Below are 17,025 nucleotides of genomic sequence, written 5' to 3'. Positions count from 1 at the left end.
CATGCCTATCAATTCATCAGAAAAAAAGGTGGAAAAAAGAAGCTTCCTTAAATCCTTCAGTGTTCACATGGATGCCTGTAGTGGTGTTAAAGTCTGGCACCTAAGGTACAAAGTTATTAGCAGAAGTCCAGCTGGGGTCATATGTAGAAGCTGATTCGCTGCTAACTGTAGTGCGTCTGTGAGAGGATTTGTCAATTGATGAATCAGAAGAAGAGGTATACATAAGAAAAGGTTCTTCTTCTCCACTGTCAGAGTCGCAGAGACTCTGAGGCTAGTATGGCATAAGCCTCCTCGGTGCTGTATACCCGTTGAGACATTTTGTAATTTTAACAACTAATACTAAGTTGGAAAATATTTTTTTTTATATTTTTTTTAACGAATAAATGTTAGTCTATCTAACCTATCCTAAAATTATAGCTCTAACCTTTATACTAAGATAAGGACCCAAACACGCTTTTTCCCCAATATGCTAAATGAGCCCCAATTTAAAAAATAAATAAAAATATTCTCAAAAAAAATATAGAAAAAAAATAAAGTGCTCCAAAAGCAGTGGAGCTTTATATCAGTCACTGGTGACAGAAATTTGTCACTGCTGGCAAAATGTAAGTGACAAGAACTGTCCACAGATAGAAGATAGAAGTTCGGAGGTATTAGGGGGGTTTGAAACACAGAGTATTTATAATCGGCGACAAGTACTGAGGTCTCCAATAATTTTTTTTAAACTTTTTTTTATTACAATAAATGTTAGTGTAACTTGCCCTGATAAATCCCTAACTAACCCTAATGAATTCCTAATGCTAAGACAAAAAACTTTCTGACAGGTTACTAACCGGAACAATTCATTGATATGAATAACAGGCACTGGGGGTTTATTGAAGGGTAATTGGGGGTGCTGATGTACTGTGACTATTGGTAAATCAATGACAGAACACAGTGACAAATGAGTGGTGATGGAGCACTTTTTTTTTTTTTTTTTTTTATGTTTTTTTTTTTTTTGACAGGTCTCTGACTCCGATCAATTCCCTCGCAGAAATGAGAGGATCGAAGCTGAGAAATAGCTTTCTGTTACATAATTCATTGTGATTGGTCCATTCATAACAGTGGACCAATCACAATGATAGCTGGATGCAAGTGCAAGAGGAGATGTGTGCACATGCGCACGATCACTTACAGGGAGGAAGAGACCAATCACAGTGATCTTCAGCAGGTACCAAAGCTGATTGGTCTCTGGCCAGCAATCGGGAGATGTTTGGTCATGGACAAAAGTGGTAAGTGGAGTTTCGGGCACAAGATCGCTTAAATACAACTTAAATGCATTGTGATTCATCTGCAGCAAGGAACAGACAAATCACAGTTAACTGCGGCCGAGACCACAGCTGATTGGTCCCTGGTCGTCAAGCGGGAGTTGTTCGGTCCCCGACAAAGTGGGGTAAGTGGAGCTTCAGGCGCACAATCTCGGCTGGGGAGCATTTAAATGAATGCCGTGCATGTACGGTGGAATGCGATCTTGCACAGCATTCCCCGCTGTACATGAACGGCATAATGTGTTAAGGGGTTAATCATTTCTGGTAGATAACTACTCTTAGTCATAGCATGAAACTTATTTTATATTTTTCGATATATTTCAAGACTAAACAAGTATCATTTTATCTGAGTACTGAACAAACTGGTATCAACTGGGAGTTAGCCCTGTGTTTGCACACAAACATAATGGATAGGGGTGAGCTGATTCAATTTGTGTGTGTGTAGTCTGTACATTGTTTCTTCTGACACCCTAACAGTTGTATATGCTGGGGCAGTCATCTGGCCCGTTATGGCATACTTTTTTGATGTTCGCTCTTTTTTTCCATAACAATTTGTGTTTAAAGCATAACACATGTGACGGCACAGTGTCTTTTTAAACACACTGTTTGTGACTCTGTGTATTTGTGAGCCAGTGTGACTGACATTATTTGCTACTTCTATCATTGCATTAAAGAGTTTAAAAGGAGGGAGCAAAAATGCATAACATTTTTTTAAAAGACAGAAGAGAAAGTATCTATCTATCAATCTATCTATCTATTCAGACAAGACTGATTTAGTTATAAGTCTCAAATATTTTTAAAGTATGCTACCACCAGGCTACACTTGAACATACAGTATTCAACTGAATAAAATCACATAGTATACACAATTTTTCTTCATAGAGTATTTAATGTGCCATTGATGTTTGTGCGCCCTGTGATTTACTACAGAATCCACTTCATTTAGTCTAGATTCAAGTATCGATGCTCTTTTAAATATCAATACAGCTTGGAATAAGAATAATTATGCAGAGACTAGTTAAAGCTTGAGCAACAGAGAGCAATATGAATGTATATATTTGATGATACATTTTCTATAATTAACATGTAAAATATGGCAAACTTTAACTTCAGCACAGTTCTGTACATATCAAACATCTATTTACTGAAATAGACAAAATCTGCAGCTCTAAACATAATGGTTTGTGCTAGAGATGAGCGACCCTGTTGAGATTTGGTTTGACTCCGATCTGCAAAGTTGGGTTTGGACCTGAATTGATTTGAGCCAGACCAAATTAGTTCCAGTTGGTATATAACACAGTAAAACATGTTATCTCTTTATTTTTAATGAATGTTAGCTTTTTTCTCTCCCCCTCCACTCTCCCTAAGATCTTGAATGCAATGACAGCAATAGTAAATCATGTCTGAGTGACACTGACATACATAGCTATGGGTAAACGCGTGTTTAATGAGTTAAAGGGATTCTGTCATCAGAAATGAGGCCTATAACCTAAACATATGGCGATGTCCCTAGTAATACACTGAATCCTAAAGTGACTTTATCAAATGCTCCTGTGGCTCTATAATCATAAAAAAGAGGTTAATATGACCTGTCACTCACTTCAAAATGTGTCCAAGGGGACGTTTCATGGTGAAAGGTGGCCGGCTGCAGCCATCTCGTTTAGGTGCCCAGCGCCGCCTTCTGAAGTGAAATCGCCGCCCTCCCTTTTATTAGATGCGCCTACCTCAGTTCATCTGACATACGAAGGTACAAAGCAGAGATGGCTTTTTGGGAGAAATAATTCCAGCTCGGTATCTTCCAGCAAGGCTGAGCGCACACCATCAGATCTCTAAAGGCAGCAGTCATGTAAAGTTGTTTCCTGGTAACGCATTTCGCTATCGATCGCTGATGATGGAGCAAAGGAGGAGGAGTCTGAGCAGGAGAGTAAGTAATTGAGGATGCCAATGTAAAGCACTCTGTACTGCCTATGGATGCAGTCTTGTCTGCCACAAGGGAGACTGGGAGAAGGGGGAAACTCTTGATTGCCCAAGGCGTAGGGTGAGGCCGCTTCATGTGCTTCAATAGAGCTGTGGTGCCTATGTTTGTTTTTAGCTGCCCACAACTTATTTTAATCTTGCAGAGATCGCACAGGGAAATGTTTCTGTGTTCCAGTAGCTTGAGATACGCCCACAGAGTTAGAGGAAGCTGAAATTAGCACATTTTGTTCCCAAAGCAGATCTGGTCCTGACAGACCTTTTATTCCTGCCAATGCCACCACCGTCCTTTTTCTGATGTTGCCTCCTTCTCAGCACCTCAATACAGGTCACAGGTCCTGTCCAACCTTCAATCATCATCAGAGGCCTCGCCCTCCCTACCATTTTTATCAGACTGTGATATATCAGGGTGGGCTCCTTGGCCCCCATCCCCTGCTCTGCATTTGCCATTGTCGCTGCCTCCAACACCAATACTGTGGCTATGGCTGCCACTATTACCACCACACACAGCTATGAATGGGGTCCTGAACCTTCTCAGGGCAGTCAACTGCTCTCATACAAGTTGTCAACAGATAAACTCTCTTGACTATCTGCCATAGGTTGTGGTGGTCCTGCAACTTCTTAGGAAAACTGAAGACGCCCCACTAGGAAGAGGCAGTGAAGACAGAAAGGCCTCTACTGAATGCCTTCTCTGGGGCTGCAAAGAGGAGGAGCAGGAGGAATTCTGTGAACCCTGGCTCCATGGTACAGTGTCATACTCAGAATTCACCTCCACGTCATGCTGGGGCGACTCATAATGATAATATTGTGCTTTTCTAAAGCCAGGGAGAATTGTAGCCTACTACTACTCCTTCCCTATCTACAAACACACTGAAGACAATGCTACTAACAATTGACTTGAAAAATTAAAAATAATACAGTATTGGTGTCACTAACAGATTTGTGCCATACAATGTGAAAATTTAGAAAAAGCTTTCTCAAGTGTAAAACACAAGTTTTCAACCTACTATGAGATTATTTCACCCCTTTTCACACTTGAACTGTCTGGATATGCCCTGACACAGGCTTCAGACTAGTATTACACATGTTTTCACTCAGATTTAAAATGCTTCCCTCTGGATTGTAATATTTTTGAATAAACGTTGCACGCTTATAATGCAATATTTTGCAAAACAAACATAATGAAATCCTGAATTGATCCTCTCAAACGTTACCCTCACGACAAATGTTTCACACTTGGCAAAACAAAAACAAAAAACATACATTGAACTGTGACCTACTACTACTACTTCTGGCTGGATTCCTGGTACTGCTACTACCCACATTCTGGCTCTGGGAGGACAAGGCCTGGCCCTGGGACTTTCCCTTTGAACCCTTCCATATTCCTGACAATTCTGGGCCTAATGTGCACTCACACAAAGGAAGGAACAATTTGCAAGTCTGTTTTCTGGAACCTAAAGACAGAGAAATGTGATAAAATGTCCTTCCCTTTCTACAAGCACACTAAAGACACTGCTACTGACAATTGACTTTGGGGATAATGCAGTATTGGTGCTACTAACATATTTTGGGCCTAAAGTATTCAAATACAGATGTAGCAGGGGTAACACACACACTATGGTGAAAATTAAAGAGTAGAATGTCCTACCAGGATATTTAGCTGCGGGGGCAGAACTCCTGGGTACTGCTCAGAGAGGTAATAGAAAGTGAAAACGAAGGGGAGCAGTAACAATATTAAAACTTAACTTTTACTAGGTATATTCCCCCAATTGGGGGGTAAGAGACCCCTTACAAGCACAAATAACAAAAAGACAGACAAGACCCCTATAGAGGGGGTTTATATGGCGGTATCGTGCAACATAGGTGATACTGCACACCTAGATAGGTCTCGTCCCCTCCCAAAGAAGCCTGTAGAGATTGTCACACAGACCTGTGGTGGAGGGACTGAGTAATCCCAATTGTCTGCCTCCAAATTAGAAACAGACACAATAAAATGGAAAGTTCTTACCAATTTATTTTGGGTCTCGCTTAGTGTCCACATATACGTGGGCTAAGGCAGGAGGAGGTCGCTTGTGGCAGGTAGGTCCTTCGTCCGGTATTCAGGTAAACGGAGAAGGGCGTCAGGGATATCCAATCGGTGCGGTATCAGAGTGGTATCAAGAAAGAGACTCACCCTAGTACCTCCCTGCTTGGCCTGACCTGGCCCTAGTGACCTAACACGGGGTCCGTGCCCCGCAAGGGGTGGCCCCGTCCGGAACCTTACCCTAGTAAACAAACCCTAGATGACCCTAACGAAGGGTGACTAGGGAAGGGTTGTTTAACTTAAAGGCAGGTGAACATAAGTAATAATTGTCAAATGTAAGGATACTGAGGACTGGGACGCACATATAACTGCACGTATCCAAGGATATGTATACGTGTCCCGACGCGTTTCCTTAATATAACATATCTGAATGTATCCACTATTATAATGAGCTAAGACCCCAAAATCATCAGGGGACACGGGGCTTAGTAATGTGGCTCCTGTCAGTCAAATAGTTGCCACTGTAATAGATATCCCAGTGTATCAACAATGTGGGGGTAATGGGTTAAACGATACCCTCCAAGGTAGAGACTGAGGACCAAGTGAGGCATATGAAAAACCTATAGGGACACATAGAGAGAGGTAGAGTAAATACAGACCCCCATCCAAGTGTCCCTGCTGCCCACCTCTTGTCAGTATATCGCATGTACTTACATTACTGCTGGAGCGGTCTCACAAGTCTCCAGGGTAAGTGGCCCACAGGTTCAGTGTGCCATCATGTGAGGTGTATGCCTGGCTGGTGCGCCTTGGCGCGCTGTATTTGAGAGCGGAAGGGGGGAGGGCGCTGGTCCGTGCGCATGCGTCGCATGACGTCACATCCTCGTGACCCAGCCCGATCATGTGACGGGGTCAAACGGGGGTATGTGGTGTCACTACACGGCGCATGCGCCGTCGGACCGCGCGCTGCCGGAGAGGACTCGGTGCAGGGGAGGAGGCTTTACTGTTGGTGCCTGCCGGTCCGTCCGATGGGCGTCACTCAGTGGAGGGAGGCTGAGTTACCAGACCGCCCCCATGAGATGCGTCCCTGCAGTGTGGACTGCCGATGAAAGGGGGGGGGGGTGGAGCTACATGGGGGAGTATCTGTGCCAGCCCTAGTAGCTACAACACTTGTATTCCAGCAGTGTGAACTGCCGATGAAAGGGGGGTGGAGCTGCATTAGGGGAGTATATGTCCCAGCCCTCGTAGCTACAACACTTATGTCCCTAAGGTAGGGAACGATTAACCCCTTATTGTATGGACTAAATGGGACATTTTGGCGGGTTAAGGAACTAACCAACCCAGAAGGGGGAGACAGGGAGAGGCAAACTTACTGTAAATAGGATAATATAGAGAATAGGGTAAGGCAAATATGACACAGCCCTGTTCCTCTTCTTCTTCTTCCTCTTTTTTAGAGCAAGGCACTCGCTACCCGTTGCGCAATCAGAACCCAACACTACAATACTCATAGAACCAGTGGATGACAAATTGGTTATCAACCTGTCCTCCCGCCCATTGACTAGTAGAGAGATTAACCTTTTGAGGAAGGGGCTCTCCTTTGTTCCCACACATAGGTATGACGTCTTCCGGTGGGTCAAGGATCTCCACCTGTTTGCCCGGAAACTCAAGTGGCATAAGCACTTTAGACTCAAGGACCACAAAGAGAGTCGAGATCTGGGCATCCCGGTGGAGATCCTTGAAGATGTCCATTTGCTATACAGTTTGGACGCCATACCCGCCAATGTGGAGGGGAGAGGACCCTTCACTAACCTCAAAAGGAAGAGCACCAGGATGCCCCCGTTAGGCGAAGTCTCCTGCATTGATGTTTTTATTAAGCAAACCGTAGCCGAACTCCGCTCCTTGGAGTCAACTGTCACTCGCCTTAACTGTAGCAAGAAAGATATTGACATCATCAAGTCACTTGAGGGGGACAAGAACATAGTTATAAAGCCATCTGATAAGGGAGGCAATATTGTTCTCATGGACACCACAATATATAAATCTATGTGTCTTGCCATTTTGAGTGACATAGAGGGCTACGAGACCTTGCAGAACAATCCCACATTGAACTATCAGGGAGAACTATGCACAATACTCGCCAGCGCGAAAAGCACTGGACTTATCAATGGGGATGAATTTGAGTTCTTGTATCCCCCTCATCCTGTGACAGCTACATTCTACTGCCTCCCAAAAGTCCATAAGGACACAATACCCATGAGGGGACGCCCCATTGTGTCAGGGGTGGGCAGCCTGTCACAGAATGCGGGCATTTACATCGACCGTCTCCTTAGCCCATTTGTGCAAGCACTGCCATCTTATATAAGAGACACTGGGGACTTACTAACTAAACTCGAACACATCTGCATCGAACCGGAGTGGTTCCTGGCGTCAATTGACGTGGAGGCACTGTATTCTTCAATCCCCTATGATAAGGGATTGGGGGCAGTCGCTCATTTTTTAAGAGCAAGAGGTTGCCAATATATGGCACACAGTGACTTTGTCCTGGTACTCCTGCAATTCATCCTCACTAGGAACTTCTTTTTGTTTGATGGCCGGATGTACCACCAGCTCAGGGGCACAGCGATGGGCAGTTCCTGTGCGCCATCGTACGCTAATTTGCTCCTGGGCTGGTGGGAGGAGACTTTGGTCTTTGGGGACACACCGAGTGAATTCACGGAACATGTTGCCCTTTGGTCCCGCTACATAGATGACATATTCATCTTGTGGAGTGGGACCAAGGGGCAGTTCAGTGAGTTTGTCCAGGAGCTCAACACCAACCCTATCGGGCTCAAATTCACTTCATCCATCACGAGGGATGATCTCCCCTTCCTAGATATAACCATCTCAAGGAACGATGTGGGCGGGTTGAGGACTACCATTTACCGTAAACCCACAGCCACCAACTCACTCTTGAGATGGGATAGCTGTCACCCTGTCCCACTCAAACGGGGAATTCCCTTCGGACAATATATTCGCCTCAGACGCAATTGTTCTGAACTAAGCGAGTTCAAACAACAGGCATCCATCATGAGAACCAGGTTCCGTGAACGTGGCTACCCAGATAGGATTCTGAGACAGGCATATCAGAAGGCACTGGGACACAATAGGACCACCCTGTTATGTCCCACCAAACAGTCTAACTGTGACAATAAGAAAACCATTAGGATAATAGGTACTTTCGACTCTGCCGCAACCCAAGTAAAAAGGATTCTTGGCCGCAACTGGGAGACCCTTTTGATGGATCCCGACCTAGCTGAAGTCCTGACCCCTGATCCCTCGGTTACCTTCAGAAGAGGCACCAACTTGAGGGACAGATTAGTACACAGCCATTTTAGTCCCACGGTTAACCAAAGGACGTGGCTGGACAGTGATACTGTAGGTTGCTACAAGTGTGGCCATTGTAGCTTTTGCAACTGGTTGATTAAAGGCAAGTCCTTCACGGGGTACCCACCGGACATAACCCACATGATTAAACAATTCATCAACTGCCGCAGCGTAGGGGTGGTATACCTTCTTAGCTGCGAATGCGGTTTACGCTATGTGGGCAAAACCCGGAGGGAACTCCGTAAACGGATGAGCGAACATCTTGGGGACATCCGCAATGGAAGGGAAACACCGATAGCCAGACATGTACTCTCGTCGCATGGCGGCCGTACATCAGCTATTAAATTCATGGGAATTGAAAAAATCAATAAACCTGTTAGAGGAGGCGATTGGGATAGGCGGATCCTCCAGCGAGAATGCTGGTGGATTTTTAAATTGAATACGCCCCACCCTCACGGCCTAAATGAACAACTACAGTTTGGCTGCTATATCTGAATTTTCTCCCCTCCATCGGTAGCATTGCCTGTGAAGCTTATTTAACTACTGGCACAACTTCCTCCCCGTGACCTATTAATTTCTCCCCCAATCATATTTGCCTTACCCTATTCTCTATATTATCCTATTTACAGTAAGTTTGCCTCTCCCTGTCTCCCCCTTCTGGGTTGGTTAGTTCCTTAACCCGCCAAAATGTCCCATTTAGTCCATACAATAAGGGGTTAATCGTTCCCTACCTTAGGGACATAAGTGTTGTAGCTACGAGGGCTGGGACATATACTCCCCTAATGCATATACTCCCCTAATGCAGCTCCACCCCCCTTTCATCGGCAGTTCACACTGCTGGAATACAAGTGTTGTAGCTACTAGGGCTGGCACAGATACTCCCCCATGTAGCTCCACCCCCCCCCCCCCTTTCATCGGCAGTCCACACTGCAGGGACGCATCTCATGGGGGCGGTCTGGTAACTCAGCCTCCCTCCACTGAGTGACGCCCATCGGACGGACCGGCAGGCACCAACAGTAAAGCCTCCTCCCCTGCACCGAGTCCTCTCCGGCAGCGCGCGGTCCGACGGCGCATGCGCCGTGTAGTGACACCACATACCCCCGTTTGACCCCGTCACATGATCGGGCTGGGTCACGAGGATGTGACGTCATGCGGCGCATGCGCACGGACCAGCGCCCTCCCCCCTTCCGCTCTCAAATACAGCGCGCCAAGGCGCACCAGCCAGGCATACACCTCACATGATGGCACACTGAACCTGTGGGCCACTTACCCTGGAGACTTGTGAGACCGCTCCAGCAGTAATGTAAGTACATGCGATATACTGACAAGAGGTGGGCAGCAGGGACACTTGGATGGGGGTCTGTATTTACTCTACCTCTCTCTATGTGTCCCTATAGGTTTTTCATATGCCTCACTTGGTCCTCAGTCTCTACCTTGGAGGGTATCGTTTAACCCATTACCCCCCACACTGTTGATACACTGGGATATCTATTACAGTGGCAACTATTTGACTGACAGGAGCCACATTACTAAGCCCCGTGTCCCCTGATGATTTTGGGGTCTTAGCTAGGGATGAGCGAACTCGAACTGTATAGTTCGGGTTCGTACCGAATTTTGGGGTGTCCGTGACACGGACCCGAACCCGGACATTTTCGTAAAAGTCCGGGTTCGGGTTCGGTGTTCGTCGCTTTCTTCGCGCTTTTGTGACGCTTTCTTGGCGCTTTTTGAAAGGCTGCAAAGCAGCCAATCAACAAGCGTCATACTACTTGCCCCAAGAGGCCATCACAGCCATGCCTACTATTGGCATGGCTGTGATTGGCCAGAGCACCATGTGACCCAGCCTCTATTTAAGCTGGAGTCACATAGCGCCGCCCGTCACTCTGCTCTGATTAGCGTAGGGAGAGGTTGCGGCTGCGACAGTAGGGCGAGATTAGGCAGATTAACTCCTCCAAAGGACTTGATTAACTGATCGATCTGCAGCTGTGGATCATTGAGCTGCTGATCCTCAATTGCTCACTGTTTTTAGGCTGCACAGACCGTTTGTCAGTCTCATTTTTCTGGGGTGATCGGCGGCCATTTTGTGTCTTGTGGTGCGCCAGCACAAGCTGCGACCAAGTGCATTTAACCCTCAATGGTGTGGTTGTTTTTTGGCTAAAGCCTACATCAGGGTGAAGCTGTCACACCAAGTGCATTTAACCAGCAATAGTCTGTTCATTTTTTGGCCATATACAAAATCAGGGGCAAGCTGCGCCTGTCACCAAGTGCATTTAACCCTCAATGGTGTGGTTGTTTTTTGGCTAAAGCCTACATCAGGGTGAAGCTGTCACACCAAGTGCATTTAACCAGCAATAGTCTGTTCATTTTTTGGCCATATACAAAATCAGGGGCAAGCTGCGCCTGTCACCAAGTGCATTTAACCCTCAATGGTGTGGTTGTTTTTTGGCTAAAGCCTACATCAGGGTGAAGCTGTCACACCAAGTGCATTTAACCAGCAATAGTCTGTTCATTTTTTGGCCATATACAAAATCAGGGGCAAGCTGCGCCTGTCACCAAGTGCATTTAACCCTCAATGGTGTGGTTGTTTTTTGGCTAAAGCCTACATCAGGGTGAAGCTGTCACACCAAGTGCATTTAACCAGCAATAGTCTGTTCATTTTTTGGCCATATCCCAGTCTAATTCTGTCACTAAATCCATACCGGTCACCCAGCGCCTAAATACTAGGCCTCAAATTTATATCCAGCTAAATCTGTCCCTAGTGCTGTAGCTGGGCGAGTTATTTAGTGTCCGTTCAAGCACATTTCTTGTTCTGGGTTGAAATACAATTCTCAATTTAGCAATTTCATAATTTAGTGGTTCCTGCTATATCAGAGCTCTTTGAAATCTATCCCAAAAAGGGTATATAATATTGAAGGTGCACATAGGGTCATTCAGAGTAACTTCACACACACCCGCTACTGTGTATTTCCAAGTCTAATTCTGTCACTAAATCCATACCGGTGACCCAGCGCCTAAATACTAGGCCTCAAATTTAATTCCCTCTAAATCTCTCGTTACCCACCGCTGTACTGTTGTTGCTGGGCAAGATATTTAGTGTCCGTCAAAGCACATTTTTTGTTCTGGGTTGAAGTACAATTCCCAATTTAGCAATTTCATAATTTAGTGGTTTCTGCTATATCAGAGCTATTTGAAATCTATCCCAAAAAGGGTATATAATATTGAAGGTGCACATAGGGTCATTCAGAATAACTTCACACACACCCGCTACTGTGTATTTCCAAGTCTAATTCTGTCACTAAACCCATACCTGTCACCCAGCGCCTAAATACTAGGCCTCAAATTTAAATCCCTCTAAATCTCTCGTTACCGTTGTCCTGTTGTAGCTGGGAAAGTTATTTAGTGCCCGTCAAAGCACATTTTTTGTTCTGGGTTGAAGTACAATTCCCAATTTAGCAATTTCATAATTTAGTGGTTCCTGCTATATCAGAGCTATTTGAAATCTATCCCAAAAAGGGTATATAATATTGAAGGTGCACATAGGGTCATTCAGAATAACTTCACACACACCCGCTACTGTGTATTTCCAAGTCTAATTCTGTCACTAAATCCATACCGGTGACCCAGCGCCTAAATACTAGGCCTCAAATTTAATTCCCTCTAAATCTCTCGTTACCCACCGGTGTACTGTTGTTGCTGGGCAAGATATTTAGTGTCCGTCAAAGCACATTTTTTGTTCTGGGTTGAAGTACAATTCCCAATTTAGCAATTTCATAATTTAGTGGTTTCTGCTATATCAGAGCTATTTGAAATCTATCCCTAAAAGGGTATATAATATTGAAGGTGCACATAGGGTCATTCAGAATAACTTCACACACACGCTTCTGTGCATTTCCAAGTCTAATTCTGTCACTAAATCCATACCGGTGACCCAGCGCCTAAATACTAGGCCTCAAATTTAAATCCCTCTAAATCTCTCGTTACCCACCACTGTACTGTTGTTGCTGGGCAAGATATTTAGTGTCCGTCAAAGCACATTTTTTGTTCTGGGTTGAAGTACAATTCCCAATTTAGCAATTTCATAATTTAGTGGTTTCTGCTATATCAGAGCTATTTGAAATCTATCCCTAAAAGGGTATATAATATTGAAGGTGCACATAGGGTCATTCAGAATAACTTCACACACACGCTTCTGTGCATTTCCAAGTCTAATTCTGTCACTAAATCCATACCGGTGACCCAGCGCCTAAATACTAGGCCTCAAATTTAAATCCCTCTAAATCTCTCGTTACCCACCACTGTACTGTTGTTGCTGGGCAAGATATTTAGTGTCCGTCAAAGCACATTTTTTGTTCTGGGTTGAAGTACAATTCCCAATTTAGCAATTTCATAATTTAGTGGTTTCTGCTATATCAGAGCTATTTGAAATCTATCCCTAAAAGGGTATATAATATTGAAGGTGCACATAGGGTCATTCAGAATAACTTCACACACACGCTTCTGTGCATTTCCAAGTCTAATTCTGTCACTAAATCCATACCGGTGACCCAGCGCCTAAATACTAGGCCTCAAATTTAAATCCCTCTAAATCTCTCGTTACCCACCGCTGTACTGTTGTTGCTGGGCAAGATATTTAGTGTCCGTCAAAGCACATTTTTTGTTCTGGGTTGAAGTACAATTCCCAATTTAGCAATTTCATAATTTAGTGGTTTCTGCTATATCAGAGCTATTTGAAATCTATCCCTAAAAGGGTATATAATATTGAAGGTGCACATAGGGTCATTCAGAATAACTTCACACACACGCTTCTGTGCATTTCCAAGTCTAATTCTGTCACTAAATCCATACCGGTGACCCAGCGCCTAAATACTAGGCCTCAAATTTAAATCCCTCTAAATCTCTCGTTACCCACCACTGTACTGTTGTTGCTGGGCAAGATATTTAGTGTCCGTCAAAGCACATTTTTTGTTCTGGGTTGAAGTACAATTCCCAATTTAGCAATTTCATAATTTAGTGGTTTCTGCTATATCAGAGCTATTTGAAATCTATCCCTAAAAGGGTATATAATATTGAAGGTGCACATAGGGTCATTCAGAATAACTTCACACACACGCTTCTGTGCATTTCCAAGTCTAATTCTGTCACTAAATCCATACCGGTGACCCAGCGCCTAAATACTAGGCCTCAAATTTAAATCCCTCTAAATCTCTCGTTACCCACCACTGTACTGTTGTTGCTGGGCAAGATATTTAGTGTCCGTCAAAGCACATTTTTTGTTCTGGGTTGAAGTACAATTCCCAATTTAGCAATTTCATAATTTAGTGGTTTCTGCTATATCAGAGCTATTTGAAATCTATCCCTAAAAGGGTATATAATATTGAAGGTGCACATAGGGTCATTCAGAATAACTTCACACACACGCTTCTGTGCATTTCCAAGTCTAATTCTGTCACTAAATCCATACCGGTGACCCAGCGCCTAAATACTAGGCCTCAAATTTAAATCCCTCTAAATCTCTCGTTACCCACCGCTGTACTGTTGTTGCTGGGCAAGATATTTAGTGTCCGTCAAAGCACATTTTTTGTTCTGGGTTGAAGTACAATTCCCAATTTAGCAATTTCATAATTTAGTGGTTTCTGCTATATCAGAGCTATTTGAAATCTATCCCTAAAAGGGTATATAATATTGAAGGTGCACATAGGGTCATTCAGAATAACTTCACACACACGCTTCTGTGCATTTCCAAGTCTAATTCTGTCACTAAATCCATACCGGTGACCCAGCGCCTAAATACTAGGCCTCAAATTTAAATCCCTCTAAATCTCTCGTTACCCACCGCTGTACTGTTGTTGCTGGGCAAGATATTTAGTGTCCGTCAAAGCACATTTTTTGTTCTGGGTTGAAGTACAATTCCCAATTTAGCAATTTCATAATTTAGTGGTTCCTGCTATATCAGAGCTATTTGAAATCTATCCCAAAAAGGGTATATAATATTGAAGGTGCACATTGGGTCATTCAGAATAACTTCACACACACCCGCTACTGTGTATTTTCAAGTCTAATTCTGTCACTAAACCCATACCTGTCACCCAGCGCCTAAATACTAGGCCTCAAATTTAAATCCCTCTAAATCTCTCGTTACCCACCGCTGTACTGTTGTTGCTGGGCAAGATATTTAGTGTCCGTCAAAGCACATTTTTTGTTCTGGGTTGAAGTACAATTCCCAATTTAGCAATTTCATAATTTAGTGGTTTCTGCTATATCAGAGCTATTTGAAATCTATCCCTAAAAGGGTATATAATATTGAAGGTGCACATAGGGTCATTCAGAATAACTTCACACACACGCTTCTGTGCATTTCCAAGTCTAATTCTGTCACTAAATCCATACCGGTGACCCAGCGCCTAAATACTAGGCCTCAAATTTAAATCCCTCTAAATCTCTCGTTACCCACCGCTGTACTGTTGTTGCTGGGCAAGATATTTAGTGTCCGTCAAAGCACATTTTTTGTTCTGGGTTGAAGTACAATTCCCAATTTAGCAATTTCATAATTTAGTGGTTTCTGCTATATCAGAGCTATTTGAAATCTATCCCTAAAAGGGTATATAATATTGAAGGTGCACATAGGGTCATTCAGAATAACTTCACACACACGCTTCTGTGCATTTCCAAGTCTAATTCTGTCACTAAATCCATACCGGTCACCCAGCGCCTAAATACTAGGCCTCAAATTTATATCCCGCTGAATTTGAATACAATACATTGGGCCAAATAATATATTTGTTGTTGTGGTGAACCATAACAATGAGAAAAACATCTAGTAAGGGACGCGGACGTGGACATGGTCGTGGTGGTGTTAGTGGACCCTCTGGTGCTGGGAGAGGACGTGGCCGTTCTGCCACATCCACACGTCCTAGTGTACCAACTACCTCAGGTCCCAGTAGCCGCCAGAATTTACAGCGATATATGGTGGGGCCCAATGCCGTTCTAAGGATGGTAAGGCCTGAGCAGGTACAGGCATTAGTCAATTGGGTGGCCGACAGTGGATCCAGCACGTTCACATTATCTCCCACCCAGTCTTCTGCAGAAAGCGCACAGATGGCGCCTGAAAACCAACCCCATCAGTCTGTCACATCACCCCCATGCATACCAGGGAAACTGTCTCAGCCTCAAGTTATGCAGCAGTCTCTTATGCTGTTTGAAGACTCCGCTGGCAGGGTTTCCCAAGGGCATCCACCTAGCCCTTCCCCAGCGGTGAAAGACATAGAATGCACTGACGCACAACCACTTATGTTTCCTGATGATGAGGACATGGGAATACCACCTCAGCATGTCTCTGATGATGACGAAACACAGGTGCCAACTGCTGCGTCTTTCTGCAGTGTGCAGACTGAACAGGAGGTCAGGGATCAAGACTGGGTGGAAGACGATGCAGGGGACGATGAGGTCCTAGACCCCACATGGAATGAAGGTCGTGCCACTGACTTTCACAGTTCGGAGGAAGAGGCAGTGGTGAGACCGAGCCAACAGCGTAGCAAAAGAGGGAGCAGTGGGCAAAAGCAGAACACCCGCCGCCAAGAGACTCCGCCTGCTACTGACCGCCGCCATCTGGGACCGAGCACCCCAAAGGCAGCTTCAAGGAGTTCCCTGGCATGGCACTTCTTCAAACAATGTGCTGACGACAAGACCCGAGTGGTTTGCACGCTGTGCCATCAGAGCCTGAAGCGAGGCATTAACGTTCTGAACCTGAGCACAACCTGCATGACCAGGCACCTGCATGCAAAGCATGAACTGCAGTGGAGTAAACACCTTAAAACCAAGGAAGTCACTCAGGCTCCCCCTGCTACCTCTTCTGCTGCTGCCGCCTCGGCCTATTCTGCTGCTGCCGCCTCGGCCTCTTCCTCCGCCTCTGGAGGAACGTTGGCACCTGCCGCCCAGCAAACAGGGGATGTACCACCAACACCACCACCACCACCTCCGTCACCAAGCGTCTCAACCATGTCACACGCCAGCGTTCAGCTCTCCATCTCACAAACATTTGATAGAAAGCGTAAATTCCCACCTAGCCACCCTCGATCCCTGGCCCTGAATGCCAGCATTTCTAAACTACTGGCCTATGAAATGCTGTCATTTAGGCTGGTGGACACAGACAGCTTCAAACAGCTCATGTCGCTTGCTGTCCCACAGTATGTTGTTCCCAGCCGGCACTACTTCTCCAAGAGAGCCGTGCCTTCCCTGCACAACCAAGTATCCGATAAAATCAAGTGTGCACTGCGCAACGCCATCTGTAGCAAGGTCCACCTAACCACAGATACGTGGACCAGTAAGCACAGGCCAGGGACGCTATATCTCCCTAACTGCACACTGGGT

Source organism: Bufo gargarizans, chromosome 3 (genome assembly GCF_014858855.1).
Source record: "Bufo gargarizans isolate SCDJY-AF-19 chromosome 3, ASM1485885v1, whole genome shotgun sequence".
In the NCBI taxonomy this organism is placed as follows: Eukaryota; Metazoa; Chordata; class Amphibia; order Anura; family Bufonidae; genus Bufo; species Bufo gargarizans.
Note: the sequence above shows the minus strand (reverse complement) of the source record.